The following is a 19435-nucleotide window of genomic DNA, read 5'->3' as shown; positions in this document are numbered from 1 at the left end:
GCCCTGACTGGGGGAGCACAGCAGACCAAGTGACTCGTTGTTCAAGCCAGCGACCCTGGGCTCAAGCTGGTGAGCCCTGCTCAAACCAAATGAGCCCATGCTCAAGCTGGCAACCTCGGGGTCTTGAACCTGGGTCCTCCACATCCCAGTCCAATGCTCTATCCACTGCACCACCGCCTGGTCAGACTTTAAAAAAAATCTTTTTTAAATGAGAAGCTGGGAGGCAGAGAGACAGACTCCTGCATGTACCCAACTGGGATCTACCTAGCAAGCCCACTAGGGGGTGATGCTCTGTTGCAACTGGAGCCATTTTAGCATGAGGTGAGGCCATAGTGCCATTCTCAGCACTGGGGCCAACTTACTCCAGTGGAGCCATGGCTGCAGGAGGAGAAGAGAGAGAGAAATATAGAAGGGAGAGGGGGAAGGGGTGGAGAAGCAGATGGGCGCTTCTCCTTTGTGCCTTGACCGGGAATTGAACCTGGGACATCCACACACCAGGCCGACACTTTACTACTGAGACAACTAGCCAGGACCTTACTTTCTCCCATTTTGTGAGTTGACTGTGATAGTGTCCTTTGTTGCATAAAAACAAAAGTTTTAAATTTTGATGAAGTATAATGTAAAAATATTTTTTCTTCTGCTTGTGTTTTTGGTGTCCTACTTAAGGAACCATTGTCAAACCAAGGTTATAAAGATTTCTCCCTATGTTTTTTACTAAGGCTTTTATATTCACTCTTTAAGTTTAGGCTTTTGATCCATTTTGTATATTTTTAATTATGTTGTAAGGGTTCAGTTTTATTCTATTTCATGTGTATATCAAGATGTTTTCCTAGCACCATTTGTCAAAAAGACTGTCCTTTTCTGATTAAATGGTCTTGGTATTCTTGTCAAAAATCAGATGCCCATATATTGGAAAGTTTATTTCTGGGCTCTCGATTCTATTTGGTCTGTCTGTCTGCTCTTAATCTGGTACACAGTGTTTTGATTACTGTAGGTTTATAGTAAGTTTTGAAATTGTGATGTGAGTCTGCCAATCTCTCCTGATTTTTCAAGTTTGTTTTGGTTACCTGGGATCCCTTGAAATTCCATATGAATTTTAGTATCTGTGTTTTTTTCTTCTACAAAAAGCACAGTTGAGATTTTTATAAGGATTACACTGAATCTGTATATTGCTTTGGCTAGTGTTACCTTCACAACATTATTTTTCCAATCCATGAACATGGGATATCTTTCCATTTATTTAGATCTTTTAATTTTTTTCAGTAATACTGTACAGTTTTTTAAATTTTATTTAATTTTAGATTTTATTTATTCATTGTTAGAGAGGAGAGAGAAAGAGAGAAGGGTAGGAGGAGCAGGAAGCATCAAGTCTTATATGTGCCTTGACTAGGCAAGCCCAGGGTTTTGAACCAGCGACCTCAGTGTTCCATGTTGATTCTTTGTCCATTGCGCCACTACAGGTCAGGCTGTATAGTTTTTAATCTAAAAGTTTTGTTTTGATTCCTTGGCAAAATTGATTTCTATGTCTTTTATTCTTATTTTTTAAAAATTTTCTTTGATTTGAGAGAAAGAGAGTTAGGAAGGAATGGAGGAGGAAAGGGGGGAGAGAAAGAGAGAGAGAAGCATCAACTTGCCATTCCACTCGGTTCCATTTAGTTGTGTACTCATTGATAGCTTCTTATATATAGCCTGACTGGGGGCGACCTTTGTACACCGGGACAATGCCTCTTCTAGTGAGCCACCTGGCAAGGGCCTATTATTTTATTTTATTTATTTTTTCCAGAGAGAGAGGAAGGGAGAGAGATTTGAAGAGGTGAGAGATGAGAAACACCGACTCATTGATGCTTCACTTTAGTTGTTTATTGATTGCTTTTCATATGTGCCTCAATTGTTGGGAGTGCCTCAAATGGAGCCAGTGACCCCTTGCTCAAGCCAGCAATCTTTGCACTCAAGTCAGTGACCTTGGGATCATGTCAGTGACCCCTCACCTTAGCTGGTGACCTCATGGTTTGGAACTGAGGCCCTCATTGTCCCGAGAGGACACTCAGTCTACAGCACCACCACCAGTCAGGCAGTATTTTTTTTTTTTTTTTTTTTTGTATTTTTCCAAAGCTGGAAACGGAGGCAGTCAGACAGACTCTCGCATACGCCCGACCGGGATCCACCTGGCATGCCCACCAGAGGGCGATGCTCTGCCCATCTTGGGGCGTCGCTCTGCTGCAATCAGAGCCATTCTAGCGCCTGAGGCAGAGGCCACAGAGCCATCCTCAGTGCCCGGGCAAATCCTGCTCCAGTGGAGCCTTGGCTGCAGGAGGGGAAGAGAGAGACAGAGAGGAAGGAGAGGGGGAGGGGTGGAGAAGCAGATGGGTGCTTCTCCTGTGTGCCCTGGCCGTGAATTGAACCCGGGACTCCTGCACGCCAGGCTGACACTCTACCACTGAGCCAACTGGCCAGGGCCAGGCAGTATTCATTTTGATGCTCTTGTAAGTTGAATGGTATTCTTAAATTCCATTTTGAAAAGGGAATTGCTGTTTTATACTGCTTATTACTGAATGTATAAAATATAGCTGATCTTTAAAAAAAAACCACCTTATTTTTCATTTAGAAATTAAATTTAATGGGGTGACAATGGTCCACATAGGTTTCAGGTAAACTTCTCTGTAGCACTTGGGACTATATGTTGCATTGTGGGCCCGTAACGCAAATAGCTGATTCTTTTGTGTGTGTGTGTGTGTGTGTGTGTGTGTGAGAGAGAGAGAGAGAGAGAGAGACAGAGACTGATAGGAACAGATAGGAAGGGAGATGAGAAGCATCAGTTCTTTGTTGCGGCACATTAGTTGTTCGTTGATTGCTTTCTCATAGTTGCCTTGATGGGTGTTGGGGGGCTACAGCAGAACGAGTGACCCATTGCTCAAGCCAGTGACCTTGGGCTTAAGCCAGCAACTTTAACTTCAAGCTAGTGACCTTTGGGCTCAAGCCAGTAACCCCATGTTCAAGCTGGTAACATTGGGGTTTCCAAGCTGGGTCCTCTGCATCCCAGTCCGAAGCCCTAGCCACTGTGCTACCTCCTGGTCTGGCCCAAATTCCTGATTCTTTTTTTTTTTTTTTTTTTTTTTTGTATTTTTCTGAGGTGAGAAGCAGGAAGGCAGAGAGACAAGACTCTTGCATATGCCCAACCGGGATCCACCTGGCAAGCCCACTAGGGGGCAATGCTCTGCCCATCTGAAGTGTTGCTCTGTTACAACTGGAGCCATTCTAGCACCTGAGGTGGAGGCCGTGGAGCCACCTGCAGTGCCCAGGCCAACTTTGCTCCAGTGGAGCCTTGGGTGCGGGAGGGGAAGAGAGAGAGAGAGAGAAAGGAGAGGAGGAAGGGTTGAGAAGCAGATGGACGCTTCTCCTGTGTGCCCTGACTGGGAATCAAACCTGGGACTTCCACACGTCAGGCCGACACTGTACCACTGAGCCAGCCAGCCAGTGCCAAAGTTAAGTACTACTTTTATTTTAAAAATATTTTATTTTTATTTGTGTGAGAGAGAGACAGGAATGGAGAGAGATGAGAAGCATCAGTTCGTAGTTATGGCACTTTAGTTGTTCATTTATTGCTTTTCATACGTGCCTTGACCTGGGTAGGGGGGCCCTCTAGTCAAGCCAGTGACCTCTTGTTCAAGCCAGTAACTTTTGGGCTCGAGCCAGCGACCATGGGATCATTTCAAACCTGGACCTCAGTGTCCCAGGTCTTGGGCTCTATCCACTGCTCTACCACTGGTCAGGCAGTTGAGCACTTTTAAATTTACGTACTTGTTGACCATTGGAACTGCTCAGGTGATCATATATGTGAGGATCTGTTTTTGGACACTGTTTTTTCCACCAGATCAGTTCGTTTACCCAATGGCCAAAACCACATTATTTTAATTAGTATAGCTTTGTAATATAACTACCTCACTTGCAGATTCTACTTACGTGGTCATTCACTCCACCTTTTTCTAAAATTAATTGTTGGTTCTTACCTACTTTGACGTATTTAATAAATGTTTCTTGGTTGCGTCTGGTTTATTACATGTCCTTTCCTTCTATTTTGCCCTTGTTAAGCTTTTAACTTTTTAAACAGAAATTGGTTACTGTTACTACTGTTTAATTCTTTCAGGTCTACCTATTGCCTTAAATGTAAATAACATTTTAAGTAAAAATAGTATATTTTTGCCCCAACTTAATTAGTGTCAGACTCCATAGATTTGAAGGCAAAATCCATAAGAATACTGCCCCTAATTCAGAAGCCAGTCACAAGTGGGGTCCCTAAGCTACCTAGACTTCTGACTAATTGGCTACAAATATAGGGGTGCCTGTGAATTCCCTCAGGTTTGCTAATTCACTAAAATCACAGAACTCAGGAAAGCACCTTATATTGAACAGTTTTATTATAAAGAATACAGATTAGGACCAGCCAAATTAAGAGACATATAGGGCAAGGTCAGGAGGGTCTGAACTATGAAGTTTTCATGCCCTCTCCCCAAGAGAAACACAAAGCATGTTGCCTTCCTGGCATATTGAGGTAGTCACCAACCAGGAAACTACAGTGAGTTTTGGTGTCCAGAGTTTTAGTTGAGGTTCTGTTGAGTAGGTTCAGTTAATCAAGTCATTGGCCAGGTTATTGAACTCAATCTCCAGCCTCCCTCTCTTCTCTGGTGGTCATGCTGTTTTAAGTCCAAATTGGTCTTCTAGGCCTTGGCCAGTTGGCTTAGTGGTAGAGTGTTGGCCTGGCATATGGAAGTCACAGGTTCGATTCCCAGTCAGGACACACAGGAGAAACAACTATCTGCTTCTCCCTCCCACCCCCTGCCTTCTCTTTCTCTCTCTTCCCCTCCTGTAGCCATGTCCTGATTGATTTGAGAATGTTGGCCTGGGTGCTGAGGATGTCTCCATGGAGCTTCCGCCTTAGGCGCTAAGAATAGTTTGGTTCTGAGCCTGGCCCCAGACAGGCATTGCCAGTGGACGCATGCGGGAGTCTGTCTCTCTATCTCTGCTTCTCTTACATTAAAAAAAATAGCTCTTCTGGTAACCATCTTGAAGCTGTCTCCTGACTGACTATGAATCATCTCAATAGCATAATCTTAAGTGTGATCCAGTGGGCTCCTGAATGACAGAGACACTTCTATCACTCAGGAATTTTCAAGGGTTTTGGAAGCTCTGCCAGGAACCTTAGAGATAGACCAGGAAAAATCTTTATTGTACAAAAAGTTTAAAACCACATGATGAAAAAGTAGTACTTCTTTGTTTCACATCTCTTCAGTGAGAGTAGGGGAGGCAGAGACAGACTCCCGCATGCACCCTGACCATTACCCACCCATCAAGCCCACTAGGGGGCGATAACCTACCCATTTGGAGCCCTGCCTCCATTGCAACCGGAGCCATTTTTTAGTGCCTTTGGTGGAGGCCATGGAGACATCCTCAGCGCCTGGGGCCAATTTGCTCTAGTTGAGCCATGGCTGCAGGAGAGGAAGAGAGGTGAGACAGAGATACACAGAAGTGGGAGGTGAAGGGGTGGAGAAGCAGATGGTGTCTCTCCCGTGTTCTCTGACTGGGAATCAAATCTCTGACTTCCACATGCCAGGCTAATGCTCTACCACTGAGCCAACCGGCCAGGACCTAATTGTTTCTTGTGATATTTGCCTCTGTCTAAATCATGTACTTAATGTGAACTAATTATCAGTATGACATGTTATTCAAGTCTTTTAGCTGTTGTATTCTCTCTCATTTTGTCAGTATAGTTATCACAAAAACAAGTTTTTTTAATGTTAAAATGTATAAATGTTCAATACTGCTGAGCTATGGTACACAAGTAGTGTATCATAAACATGTTTTCTTGTATAACTGTCTTTTCAGTAGTTAATTACTGTCTTAATTACTGTCATTTTTTTCTTTTTCTTTTTTTTTCTAAGTACCTGGTGCTAATTCTCAAATTCTTAAATTAAACCTGAAATCCCTGGGTTCATTCACTCAGATAACACACACTAATTTAAGAAAGTAAAATTGTTTTTCTTTTTTTAAATTTTGAAAAAAAATATCAGCCTTGTATTTTTATTAAAGAGAGTTAGAAAGAGACTACACCTGGCAACCAAGGGGTGAGGTACTGGCCTGAAAGGTGAGGTGGGCTCCAGACCTGGACTTGCAGGGGCAGGCTAGGCTGATGGTATGGACGTGGCCCAGGAGACAGGTCCTGGCAGCAGCTGAGGAGGTGCCTAAGGGTGAGTTTTTTGTAACTGGGGGGATGAACTGGTTCTGCAGAGGTTACAGGGTAGATTGGGCTGACCTGGAATGTCTCTGAAGCCATCCTTCCTTTTCTACCTAGATCATCCACTGGTCCTGATCCTTTCTGTTCGTTGTCTTCCATGTCCACTTCATTGACCTCTCCATCAGGTGACTCATCATAGCCATCATAGCCTCATCTGATCCATGCCCTACATGTCTCTGAGTCCTCTTCACTATCTTCTGGTTGTCTTCATCCTCCTTTTCCTCCTCATCATATTGTTCTGAGGCTGGCTTGCCAATAGGTACCAGGTTGTTGTCTTTCTCTGTGATGCTCTGGAGCCAGGCTTGATGCTGCTGTTCTTCCGGCTGCAGCTCTTTCAGACAAGGTCAATTTAGATTAAACCACAGTCTCAGTCACACGGGGGAAGAGGGAAATAGGTGGACACAGCTCCTAGGCATACCAGGAAGTGGCAGCCAGTGGTCAGCTGGAAGCACCTCTTTCCGCCTGGGTGGAAGGACCCACCAGAATCTGTGATGCACCCAGGGAAAGTAAATTTTTTTTGTCTCCTGGATAATTGCTCTTTATTCTCCTTTGCCAATCTGAACTGGTCGTTCTCTTAAGACCTTAGAAAGCTAGCTGCCTTTTTCAGATTTCACTTTGCTATCATTCTATTACATTTTTTAAAAAGATGTTTGTTGATTTTAGAGAGAGGAAGGGAAAGAGCAAGAAAGACAGGGACATTGATCTGTTCCTGTATGTGTCCTGATGGGGCTTGAACTGGCAACCTCTGTGCTTTGGGATGATGCTCTTACCAACTGAGCTTTGTATCATTCTTTTCTACATTTACCTTTCTCTTATGTAGTAGGCTCTCATTTCCTGTATCTTAAGCTGCCTTTCTTTGTGTGTGTCTGTCTCCCCTGTACATTCTTTTGGTCAAGAATATCTTTCAGTAATTTCCACAGAAAGATATTTGAATGGGACCTAAAATTTTAGTATGTTTAAATAAAATAACTTCTGATGAAAATAATAGTCCTTTGCTTCACCCCTCTCAGCCCCTAATTTTCTTATGTGTTGAAAAATAGCTTTATTATGCCCTCATACTTTTATAAATTATTTGGTTCTGTGCTAAAAATGTGTTGTGAGTTCCAGTTTTCTGTGGAGGGAGATTTGATGCCATTTTAATTTACTTTTTATTATTTAAAAAATTTTATTGACTGATTTTAGAGAAAGGAGAGAGAGACAAAGGGTGGGGGTGAGGTCGGGGAGAAGTAGTGGGAAGCATCAGCTCACAGTTGCTTCTCGTATGTGCCTTGATCAGGCAGGCCCAGGCCTCCGAACCAGTGACCTTGGCATTCTAGGTCATTGACTTATCCACTGCGCCAGTACAGGTCAAGTGAATCTGATGGCATTTTGATTCCTAGTCATTTGAAGTCTCTTATTGTAGTATTTTACAGTGATGGGTCTTGGTGTGGTTTGGTTTTTCTCATCATTATGCTATGTGTTTTTTCAATCAAGAAATTTAGGCCCTGGCCGGTTGGCTCAGTGATAGAGCATCGGCCTGGTGTGCAGAAGTCCCGGGTTCGATTCCCGGCCAGGGCACACAGGAGAGGCGCCCATCTGCTTCTCTACCCCTTCCCCTCTCCTTCCTCTCTGTCTCTCTCTTCCCCTCCCGCAGCGAGGCTCCATTGGAGCAAAGATGGCCCGGGCGCTGGGGATGGCTCCTTGGCCTCTGCCCCAGGCGCTGGAGTGGCTCTGGTCGCGGCAGAGCGATGCCCCAGAGGGGCAGAGCATCGCCCCCTGGTGGGCAGAGCGTCGCCCCCTGGTGGGCGTGCCGGGTGGATCCCGGTGGGGCGCATGCGGGAGTCTGACTGTCTATCCCAGTTTCCAGCTTCAGAAAAATACCAAAAAAGAAAAAAAAAAGAAATTTGTGTTCTTTGGTTTTAGAACATTTTTAGTATTTGTCTAATTTTTTTTTTCCTTTCATTTTCTTTCTCTTTGTATCTCTTTTTTGAAACTTCTTATGGTTGGATGTTTCATTTTATTTTGTTATCTGTTTGCTCAACTTTATGTTGAGATTTCATTGATTTACTTCTAACTTAACTAAATCTTATTGCAGCTATCAGTTTCAATGTTCAAGAACTCTTCTGTTTTCTTTTGCACTCCACATTCCCTTTTCCCAGTAGATTTCTTTTTTCCTATTAATTTAATAAGCACCAGTTTGGTGGAAGATATGTTATAGGTTCTTCTAATGTACACCCTTAGTACCTGTGCATATCTTCTTTTTTTTTTTTTTTCCACAGAGACAGTGTCAGAGAGAGGGACAGACAGGGACAGACAGGAACGGAGGAACGGAGAGAGATGAGAAGCCTCAATCATCAGTTTTTCATTGCGACACCTTAGTTGTTCATTGATTGCTTTCTCATATGTGCCTTGATTGTGGGTCTTCAGCAGACCAAGTAACCCCTTGCTCAAGCCAGCGACCTTGGGTCCAAGCTGGTGAGCTTTGCTCAAGCCAGATGAGCCTGCGCTCAAGCTGGCGACCTCAGGGTCTCAAACCTGGGTCCTCCGCATCCCAGTCCGATGCTCTATCCACTGCGTCACCACCTGGTCAGGCCTGTACATATATATCTTTTATCCTAGTCTCTATTAAATAACATTCTACTGTCAACTTGTTTGTTTCCTGCACTGGTCTGTAAATTCTTTGTGTGTAGGGACTGATTTTTTGGTAATCCCTGGGCCCAACAAAATTCGTCTGGTACATTACAGACCCTCATAATAGTTCTCTCAGTATCTGAGGAGGATTGGCACCAGGAACCCCCCCCCCACCCCAAACCATAATTGACAGATGCTCAAGCCTCTTATATAAAATAACACAGTATTTGCATAACGTACAAAAATTCTCCTGTATACTTTATATTTTGTTTATTTTTTTTTTAGTGAGGGGGCTGGGGGAGAGAGAGAGGGACAGATGAACAGACATGCAGAAAGGGAGAGAGATGAGAAGCTCAATTCATAGGCGAGGTACTTTAGTCGTTCATAGTTGCTTTCTTATACTTATCTTGATTGGGGGGGGCTCTGGCTGAGCCAGTGACCCCTTGCTCAAGCCAGCGACCATGGGATCATATCTATTCTGTGCTCAAGCCGGTGACCCCACACTCAAGCTGGTAAGCCTTTGTCAAGCCAGCGACCTCCTGGGTTTTGAGCCGGGGTCCTTAGCGTCCCAGGTTGATCCACTGTGCTGCCATATGATCAGGCTCTCCTGTATTCTTTACATCATCTTTAGAGATTGCTTTTTAGTATCTAATGCAATGTCAATGCTATGTAAGTAGTTACTATGGTATTGTTAGTGTAGACACAAGCATCAGTAGGCCTAATTATATAGTAGTACATACACATCAGCAACAACTAACTTTTTTCCCTGAATATTTGCCATCTGTGGTTGGTAAAATCCTTGGATGCCGAACCCTCAGATACAGAGGACTGACTGTAAGTATTGACTGAAGGAGCTTATCCATAGTACTCTAAGCTTTTAAATGGGGTTTCAGAGTAGACTCAATATGTCATATTGATTTGTTGCATTGATTATGTACAGCCAATAAAAAAGCAGCTTTTTGCTTTAAATTAATTGATGTGTACCAGTAATTGGTTTTCCCATATTCTTGCTTAGATAATCTTTCATCTAGTTTATTTGGATAGAGACTTTTTAGAAGTACAAAACTTCAGGGTTCACAAAATCCTCCTGCCAAGACAAAACTTCATGCATTATGCATAAAGTTTTTATTGAAAGATAAGGAGAGATCTTTTCTGAGAATGTTTCTAACTTAGAACCGGTTTAATTTCTCAGAAAGATGTGAAGTCAGTGATTTCAGTGGGATTCTCAGTTACTGCAAACAAAATTCAGGTTGTGAGGCTAAATGAAAAGAAGATACAGGCTTTCCCCTACATTTTGGAAGTTACAAAGATGAGAAGTATTAAGTGTGAATTCTAGATTACTTGATGTAGAATGGCATTTATGTATAAAAATATACATATAAAAACATAATAGGAAAAGGGAAAAGAAAGAACTTGTTTTGCTTAACCTTAAAAACAGAAAGGAAAACTGGACTGTGATGATTGTAAAATGATAAATTTATTAAAAACCATTGAGTTGCTATTTTTAAAATGGGTGAATTTTATGTTATGTAACTTAGTATAAAGCTGTTTAAAAAATAAATAGCTGTTTTCACAAATTCAGATTTTTGAAAGGGGGAAGTTTTTGCTTTTACATTTAAGTCTGTAATCCAGGGGTTGGGAACCTTTTTGGCTGAGAGAGCCATGAACGCCACATATTTTAAAATGTAATTCCATGAGAGCCATACAACGACCCGTGTACATTATGCATTATCCAATAAAAATTTGGTGTTGTCCCGGAGGACAGCTGTGATTGGCTCCAGCCACCTGCAACCATGAACATGAATGGTAGGAAATGGATTGTAATACATGAGAATGTTTTATATTTTTAATGTTGTTATTTTTTTAATTAAAGATTTGTCTGTGAGCCAGGTGCAGCTATCAAAAGAGCCACATCTGGCTCGCAAGCCATAGGTTCCCGACCCCTGCTGTGATCCATTTTGGCTTAGTTTTTGTGTATGGTGTGAGGGGAGGAGTTGGAAGTTCCCATTTTTCCATGCAAATATCTTGACGCTCTAGCATTATTTATTTATTTATTTATTTAAATTAATTTTAATGGGATGACATTGATAAATCAGGGTACATATGTTCAGAGAAAACATCTCTAGGTTATTTTGACATTTGATTATGCTGCATTTCCATCACCCAAAGTCCAACTGGCTTCCGTCACCTTCTAACTGGTTTTCTTTGTGCCCCTCCCCTCCCTCTTCTCCCCCCCACCCCGTAACCCCCACACTCTTGTCCATGTCGCACCTATATGTGAAATCATACAGTTCTTAGTTTTTTCTGATTTACTTACTTCGCTCAGTATAATGTTATCAGGATCCATCCATATTGTTGTAAATGATCCAATGTCATCATTTCTTATGGCTGAGTAGTAGTCCATAGTGTATATGTACCAAAGCTTTTTTTTTTTTTTTTTTTTTTTTTTAATTTTCTGAAGCTGGAAACGGGGAGAGACAGTCAGACAGACTCCCGCATGCGCCCGACCGGGATCCACCCGGCACACCCACCAGGGGCGATGCTCTGCCCCTCCGGGGCATCGCTCTGCCGCGACCAGAGCCACTCTAGCGCCTGGGGCAGAGGCCAAGGAGCCATCCCCAGCGCCTGGGCCATCTTTGCTCCAATGGAGCCTCGGCTGCAGGAGGGGAAGAGAGAGAGAGACAGAGAGGAAGGAGAGGGGGAGGGGTGGAGAAGCAGATGGGCGCTTCTCCTGTGTGCCCTGGCCGGGAATCAAACCCGGGACTCCTGCACGCCAGGCTGACGCTCTACCACTGAGCCAACCAGCCAGGGCTGTACCAAAGCTTTTTAATCCACTCGTCCACTGACGGACACTTGGGCTGTTTCCAGATCTTCGCTATTGTGAACAATGCTGCCATAAACATGGGGGTGCATTTCTTCTTTTCAAACAGTGCTATGGTGTTCTTGGGGTATATTCCTAACAGTGGTATAGCTGGGTCAAAAGGCAGTTCAATTTTTAATATTTTGAGGAATCTCCATACTGTTTTCCACAGAGGCTGCACCAGTCTGCATTCCCACCAGCAGTGCAGGAGGGTTCCCCTTTCTCCACATCCTTGCCAGCACTTATTCTGTGTTGTTTTGTTGATGAGCGCCATTCTGACTGGTGTGAGGTGATATCTCATTGTGGTTTTAATTTGCATTTCTCTAATGATTAGTGATGTTGAGCATTTTTTCATATGCCTATTGGCCATTTGTATGTCCTCTTTGGAGAAGTATCTATTCATTTCTTTCACTCATTTTTTGATTGGATTGTTTGTCTTCCTGGTATTGAGTTTTACAAGTTCTTTATAAATTTTGGTTATTAACCTCTTATCAGATGTATTGTCAAATATATATATTCTCCCATTGTGTAGTTTGTCTTTTTATTCTGTTCTTATTGTCTTTAGCTGTGCAAAAGCTTTTTAGTTTGATATAGTCCTATTTGTTTATCCTGTCTTTTATTTCACTTGTCCACGGAGATAAATCAGCAAATATATTGCTGCGAGAGATGTCAGAGAACTTACTGCCTATGTTTTCTTCTGAGATGCTTATGGTTTTACGGCTTACATTTAAGTCTTTTATCCATTTTGAATTTATTTTTGGTAAATGGTATAAGTTGGTAGTCTAGTTTCATTTTTTTGCAGGTAGTTGTCCAATTTTCCCAACACCATTTGTTGAAGAGGCTGTCTTTACTCCAATGTATGCTCTTACCTCCTATGTCAAACATCATTTGTCCATCTAGCATTATTTATTGGGAAGACTTACTTTCCCCATTAAATTGCCCTGGTGGGTTGGAAAATCAGGTGACTGTATATATTGGTGGGTTTATTTTTTTTTTTTGGATTCAATTTAGTTCCATTTGTGTATTCTTTTGCCAGTCCATAAGGTCTTGGTGATAGTAGGTATAAGTCTTGGAGTCTGGTACTGTAAGCCTTCAACTTCTGATAGTAAATAGAAATCCAGTTGAGTTTTGTATGTTCATCTTTGATGGCCTTGCTAAATTAACTTAATAATTTTAATTCCTTTGGATTTTCTACATATACAATTGTGTTGCCTATGACAAAAGTTAGGTTTTTCCTTTCCATTCTTTATGCCTATTCTCTCTCTTGCTTTATTGTATTGATTGGACTTTCAGTAATAACTTAAAATTAAATTTTGTGAGTGGTCATTCATGTCTCTTGATCTTATAGAAAATCAGTATTTCTAGTTTGTTGTGGTAAACTGTTTAATCGGTTATACTTAAGTTATAGCTGGGTTGGTTAGGTAGTTAATAGCGTAAAATGAACGTAATTAGGAGTCAATTGAATAGGCAAAGACACTCATAGCAAGCTAACTAACATAGACTTTAATTCACTCTTGGTTAAGATGAGTGGCCGGTTAAGTCTAGGTCCTTGCTTTGGTGGGGCCCTGAACGAACTTGCTTGGAGAGGCAACGAGGTTCGCAGCAGTTGCCAAATGGTCATGGTGGGCGATCTGGAGTCTGCGTTGGAGTCTCAGGCGAATGATTTGATCTTCACCCAGCTACTTATATCTGGTTTGGCCACTCATCACGTCATCAGGTAACATTATTTCACTTAAAACATAAGTCAAGGCCTGGCTAGTTGGCTCAGTGGTAGAGCGTCGGCCTGGCGTGCAGGAGTCCCGGGTTCGATTCCCGGCCAGGGCACAGAGGAGAAGCGCCCATTTGCTTCTCCACCCCTCTTCCTCTCTTTCCTGTCTCTCTCTTCCCCTCCCGCAGCCGAGGCTCCATTGGAGCAAAGTTGACCTGGGCGTTGAGGATGGCTCCATGGCCTCCGCCTCAGGCGCTAGAATGGCTCTGGTCCCAACGGAGGAACGCCCCAGATGGGTGGAGCATCGCCCCCTCCCTGGTGGGCATGCCAGGTGGATCCCCATCGGGTGCATGTGGGAGTCTGCCTCCCCGTTTCCAACTTCAGAAAAATACAAAAAAAAAAAAAAAAAAAAAAGAGAGAGAAAGAAAACCATAAGCCACACATGGTCTTGATAAGATTAACAGATAAAGTTGTCAGAAAAGGGAGTAAATCCATTAAGACTTGGTAATCGGGCCTTTTACATAGTGGGCTTTTACATAAGAAATAGTTAATCACATTGTTTCACACATGGTATGCAGTTAAAACATATGGAGTTATTTCAAAAGGACGTAAACTGGTTACACTTAAATCACTCTTAGTTTCCTTTTTACATTTTATATTACGTTGTTTTTATGTTTACTATAACTAGTTGGATGTGTAAGTTTTTTGTAATTCCTTGTATCACATTGAGAACCTTTCTTGTCCTGATTTCCTGAGTGTTAAAAATGAGTGTTGAATTTTATCAAATGATTTTGTTGTTTACATTAAGCTGTCATATATTTTACTTTCTTTATTTTGTTAATGTGGTTACATTGCTTTTGAGGGAGTATGGGGCAAGGACTTGAAATGCTATACCAACCAGTCTTGCATTCCTGGATAAGTATAACCTGGTCATAATAATGTTCTTTTTAAGATTGCTAGATTTAATTTGCCAGTATTTTATTGAGGATTTTTGCATCTAAATTTGTAAAGGATATTTATTGGTAATTTTATTTAATTAATTTATTTGAGAGAGAGGCAGAGACAGAGAGACAGGAATAGACAGACAGGGAGAGAGAGGAGAAGCATTCACTTGTAGTTGCAGCACCTTAGTTGTTCATTGATTGCTTCAGATTGTGCCTTGACCAGGGGGCTCCAGTGTGCCAGTGACCCTTTGCTCAAGCCAGTGACCTTGGGCTTCAAGCCAGCAACCTTGGTGTCATGTCTATGATTCCACGCTCAAGCTGGTGACCTCAGGAATTTAAACCTGGGTCCTCAGTGTCATAGACTATTTACTGGGCTGATCAGATGGTAATTTTATTTCTGATAAATTGTTTTCAGGGTTATGCTTTCTTCATAAAACAAGTTATAATTTGTTTTATTCTTGTGTATTTTCTGAATTTGTGTAAGATTGGTATTTTTCATTATGTGTTTGATAGACTTTCAGGGAAACCATTTGTTGGCAGGTTTCAAATCACAAATTCAATTTCTCTGTTGTTTTCTATTTCATTGATTTCCTCCACATTCCCATCTGCATTTTTTTCTATTTCCTTTGGGTTTAATTTGCCTATTTTAGATCAGGGGTTGGTAGACTAAGACCTATGGACCATAACTATACCACTGTTTGTTTTTATATTGCCTGCGCACTAAGAACGGTTTTTATATTTTTAAATAGTTGTGGAACAGAAAAGAATATTTTTTCATGTGTGAAAATGATATAAAATTCAAATTGCAGTGTCCATTTGTTGGAACATAGTTATGCTCACTTATCTGTGCTTTCTTTTATGTTACAGTAGCTGAGTAGTTGCAGTAGAGACTATGGAACTCAAAGCCCAAAATATTTGCTACCTAGCTTTTTACAAAAAACTTAGCCCCTGACTGAATTATTGATTTTAGGCCTTTATTTTAAAGTTAAAAACTTTTCTTTGAGCACTGCTTTAGGTGCATTGTATAAATTTTAATGTATTGTGTTGATATTTGTTAGTGATTTATAGTTTGATTCTATTGTTAAAAACGTGACTAAAAACCTTTGAGATAGAAATTCATTGTGACTTTATTGCCTAGCATATGATCTGCTTTGACGAATACTTCATGCACAATCAAAAATGATGTATGTATTGAACAGTTGTTGAATATGGTGGTTATTATTATATAAAGTCTTACAGATACGTTTGGCAGTATTGATGTTCAATTCTTCTGTTTCTTGAGGGTTTTTTTGTGTTTTTTTGCATGTTTTATCAGTTACTGAGAAAGGTATTTTATAAAGTCTCACTATAATTATGGATTTGTTTCTCTTTTTAGTATTGTAAGTTTTTTATTTAAGTAATTTGAAGCTATATGATAAAGGTATGCATACATTTAGGAACTTTTTTTTTTTTTTTTTTAGGGAGAGAGAGAGAGAGAGACAAGAAGCATCAACTTACAGTTGCTGCACTTTAGTTGTTTACTGATTGGTTCTCATTTTTGCCTTGACTAGGGGTTACAGACAAGCCAGTGACCCATTGCTCAAGCCAGTGACCATGGGATCATGTCTATGATCCCATGCTCAAGCTGTTAACCCTGTGCTCAAGCTGGTGAACCTGTGCTCAAGTTGATCTCAGGGTTTCAAACTTGGGTTCTCAGTATCACAGGTGGATGCTCTATCCACTGTGCCACCACGGGTCAGGCTAGAATTGTTATGTCTTTTTTTTTTTTTTTTTTTGAGAGGAGGGAAAATAGAGGCAAGCAGGATCCACCTGGCAACTCCTGTCTGGGGTTGATGCTTAAATCAGCTGAGCTATCCTCAGCACCTGAGGCCAATGCTCGGACCATTTGAGCCACTGGCTGCAAGAGGAGAAGAGAAAAGGGAGAGGGAGGGAAAGTGAAGCTGATGGTTGCTTCTCCTGTGTGCCCTTACCGGAAATTGAACCTAGGACATGCACACACACAACTGATGCTCTATCCAGTGAGCCAGCCAGCCAGGGCCCGTTATGTCTTCTTCATGTATTGAGGCCAGAAAATATTTATAATGCCCTTTTTTATTTATGTATGTATGTACATTGTGTATGTATGTATTTTTCTGAAGTGAGAAGCAGGGAGGCAGAGAGACAGACTCCCACATGGGCTTGACCAGGATCCACCCAGCATGCCCACTAGGGGGCAATGTTCTGCCTGTCTGGGCTGTTGCTCCGTTGCAACCAGAGCCATTCTAGCGCCTGAGGTGGAGGCCATGGAGCCATCCTCAGCGCTTGGGCCAACTTTGCTCCAATGGAGCCTTGGCTGTGGAGGGGGAAGAGAGATAGAGAGAAAGGAGAGGGGGAAGGGTGGAGAAGCAGATGGGCACTTCTCCTGTGTGCCCTGGCCAGAATCTAATCTGGGATTTCCACATGCCAGGCCAGTGCTCTACTACTGAGCCAACTGGCCAGGGCTGGCCTTTTAAAAAAAAACTTCTAATGGTACTTTCAATAAATTTTTTTTTGTGAGAGAGAGATGAAGGGAGAGAAAAGAGAAACATCAACTGGATGTTGCAGCATTTTACTTGTTCATGGATTGCTTCTCATATGTACCTTGATGGAAAAGGGGGGAGGGCTTTAGCTGAGCCAGTGACCTTGCGCTTCAAGCCAAGTGACATTTGGGCTCAAACCAGCAACCATGGATCATATTGGTCGCATGCTCAAGCTGGCTACCTTGGGATTTCCAATCTGGGACACCAGTATCCCAGGTCGACACTCTATCTACTGTGCTACCACTGGTTGGGCTGATGGTACTCTTTTAAAGTCTACTTTGTTTGATATTATTGAGCCATATTGGCCATCTTCTGATTTTCTATTTGTATGATTTTATCTTTTTCCTTCCTTTAACTTTCTGTGTCTTGGAATTAAAGTATGTGTGTGTGTGTTTTAAACAGCTTATATTGATAGTTAGGACTTTGTTCTTTGTCCACTGTTCAGATTTCTTGACTTTTAATTGGACTGTTTGTTCATTTAAAATTATTACTGATATTGCTGGGTTTAAAGCATTTTATCATGATATTTTCTTTTTCTCTCATCTGTTCTTTGATTATACTTCTGTTTGAATTTGTATCGAGTTTTTAAAATTTTGTTTTCATTACCTGTTGGTTTTTTAGCTATACCTCTATTTTTTCTTCTTCTTTGTAATTGTAGTATTAGTTTGTTCAGGTTGACATAACAAAATACTCTAAGGCTAAGTGGCTCAAACACAAAAATTTCTTTTTCTCACAGTTCTGGAGGCTGGAAAGTCCAAGATCATGATTTTGGCAGTGTTTTTTTTTTTTTGTTGAGAGCTCTTACAGCTACCACATAGTGGGGAGAGATTTCCCCACCTTTATGACTTTATTTAACCATAATTTTGTCAAGACCATATCTCACTGTATAGTCACATTAATGGGTAGGGCTTCAATGTATGAATTTGAGAGGGACACAATTTCAATCCATAGCAATAGTTATAAAGATAATATGTATCCTTAATTTCTCAAGTAGAATTGAATTAATATTATAATAGTTCATGAACAGCTAATATCCTTAATAGTTCATGTCTTTGTTATTAACCCCCAAAACATTTTATTTTCAATAGTCAGTAGTCATTTAATGAAGTATAAGAAAAACAGTCTTTTATATTTACTCATATATTGATTTTCTCCTGTGTCTTTTCATTTCTTTCTCGATTTATAAAGACTTCCTTTAGTATTTTTTTAACTTTTAAAAAATTGAGGTATAGTTTACTGCCATAAAATTTATCCTTTGCAGTGTATATTTCAGTGATTTTTTAGTATATTTACAGAATTATACAGGTATAACTACAGTCATTTTCAGGACATTCCCCCCCCCCCCCCAAATCTTGTGCTCTCTCCTAGTCATTTCCCATTCTTCTCAGCCACTCCTCAACCCTACATCAAATCATACACAACTATGAGTCTCCTTTTTGTTTGTCTAGATTTGTCTGCTCGAGACATTTTGTACAAATGGAATTGTATGTGAATATTTTTGTGTTTGTGCTTGGTTTCTTTTACTTAGTTTAATGTTTTTAAGGTTTATACATGTTGTAGCATGTATCAGTGCCTCAATTCTTTTTATTGCTGAATAATATTACTTTGTGGATAATACTGCATTTTATTTATCCATTCATCAGTTGGTAGACATTGAAGTTGTTTCTACATTTGGACTTGTGAATAATGTTGCCATGAACATTTGTGTACCAGTTTTCATGTGAGAACAGTTCTGGGTGGTGCTAAACTCATTCTACCACACTGAATTGTCTTGGCACTCTTGGCAATTGAAAATCAATTGATATAAATGTGGGCACTGATTAATGGACTCAGAATTCTGTTCATTTGCTCTGTATTTTTAGCCTTATGCCAATAAAACACTGTTTTGATTACTGTAGCTTTGTATTAAGTTTTGAAATTAGGAAGTATGAGTTCTCAGAACTTTTTCAAAAAATTGGGGGTCTGTTTTTGGGTCTCGTGCATTTCCATATTAATTGTAAGATCAGTTTGTCATTTTCCACAAAAATTTCAGGTGAGTTTTGAGAGAGATTGTGTTGAGTCTGCAGATGACTTTCAGGGAGTATGGCTGTCTTAACAATACTAAGTCTTCTAGTATGTAAATATGGGATATTTGTCCTTTTTAAAATTGTCTTTAATATCTTTCAACAGTGTTTTGTAGACTCTGTGTGTGTGTATAAAAGTCTTACACTTCTTTGGTTCAGTTTGTTCCTAAGTATTTTATTCTTATTGATGCTGTTGCAAATGGAATTGTTTATTTGATTTCATTTTTGACGTATATTCCTAGTGTGTAGAAATACAGTTTTTTTGTGTGTGTATTGATCCTGGATCCTGCAATCTTGCTACTCATTTATACCAATAGTTTTTTAGTGGATTTTTAAGAATTTTCTATATACAAGACTGTGTGGTCTATGAGTGGAGAATTTTTCTTCCTTTTTCATCTATAGG

General features: G+C 40.8%; 1 protein-coding gene and 1 pseudogene across 19 annotated transcripts in view; one reads left to right on the top strand and one right to left on the bottom strand.

Annotated features, from left to right (window-relative positions):
* Positions 1–19435, top strand: part of MGA (MAX dimerization protein MGA) — a 195514-nt gene that overhangs the window by 87730 nt on the left and 88349 nt on the right. The gene's annotated exons all lie outside the window — the stretch shown is intronic.
* Positions 6343–10563, bottom strand: LOC136375921 (anaphase-promoting complex subunit 15 pseudogene; annotated as a pseudogene).

The sequence above is a fragment of the Saccopteryx leptura genome, chromosome 6 (assembly GCF_036850995.1).
Source record: "Saccopteryx leptura isolate mSacLep1 chromosome 6, mSacLep1_pri_phased_curated, whole genome shotgun sequence".
NCBI classification, from domain to species: domain Eukaryota; kingdom Metazoa; phylum Chordata; class Mammalia; order Chiroptera; family Emballonuridae; genus Saccopteryx; species Saccopteryx leptura.
Note: the sequence above shows the minus strand (reverse complement) of the source record. Positions and strands in the feature narration are given on the sequence as shown.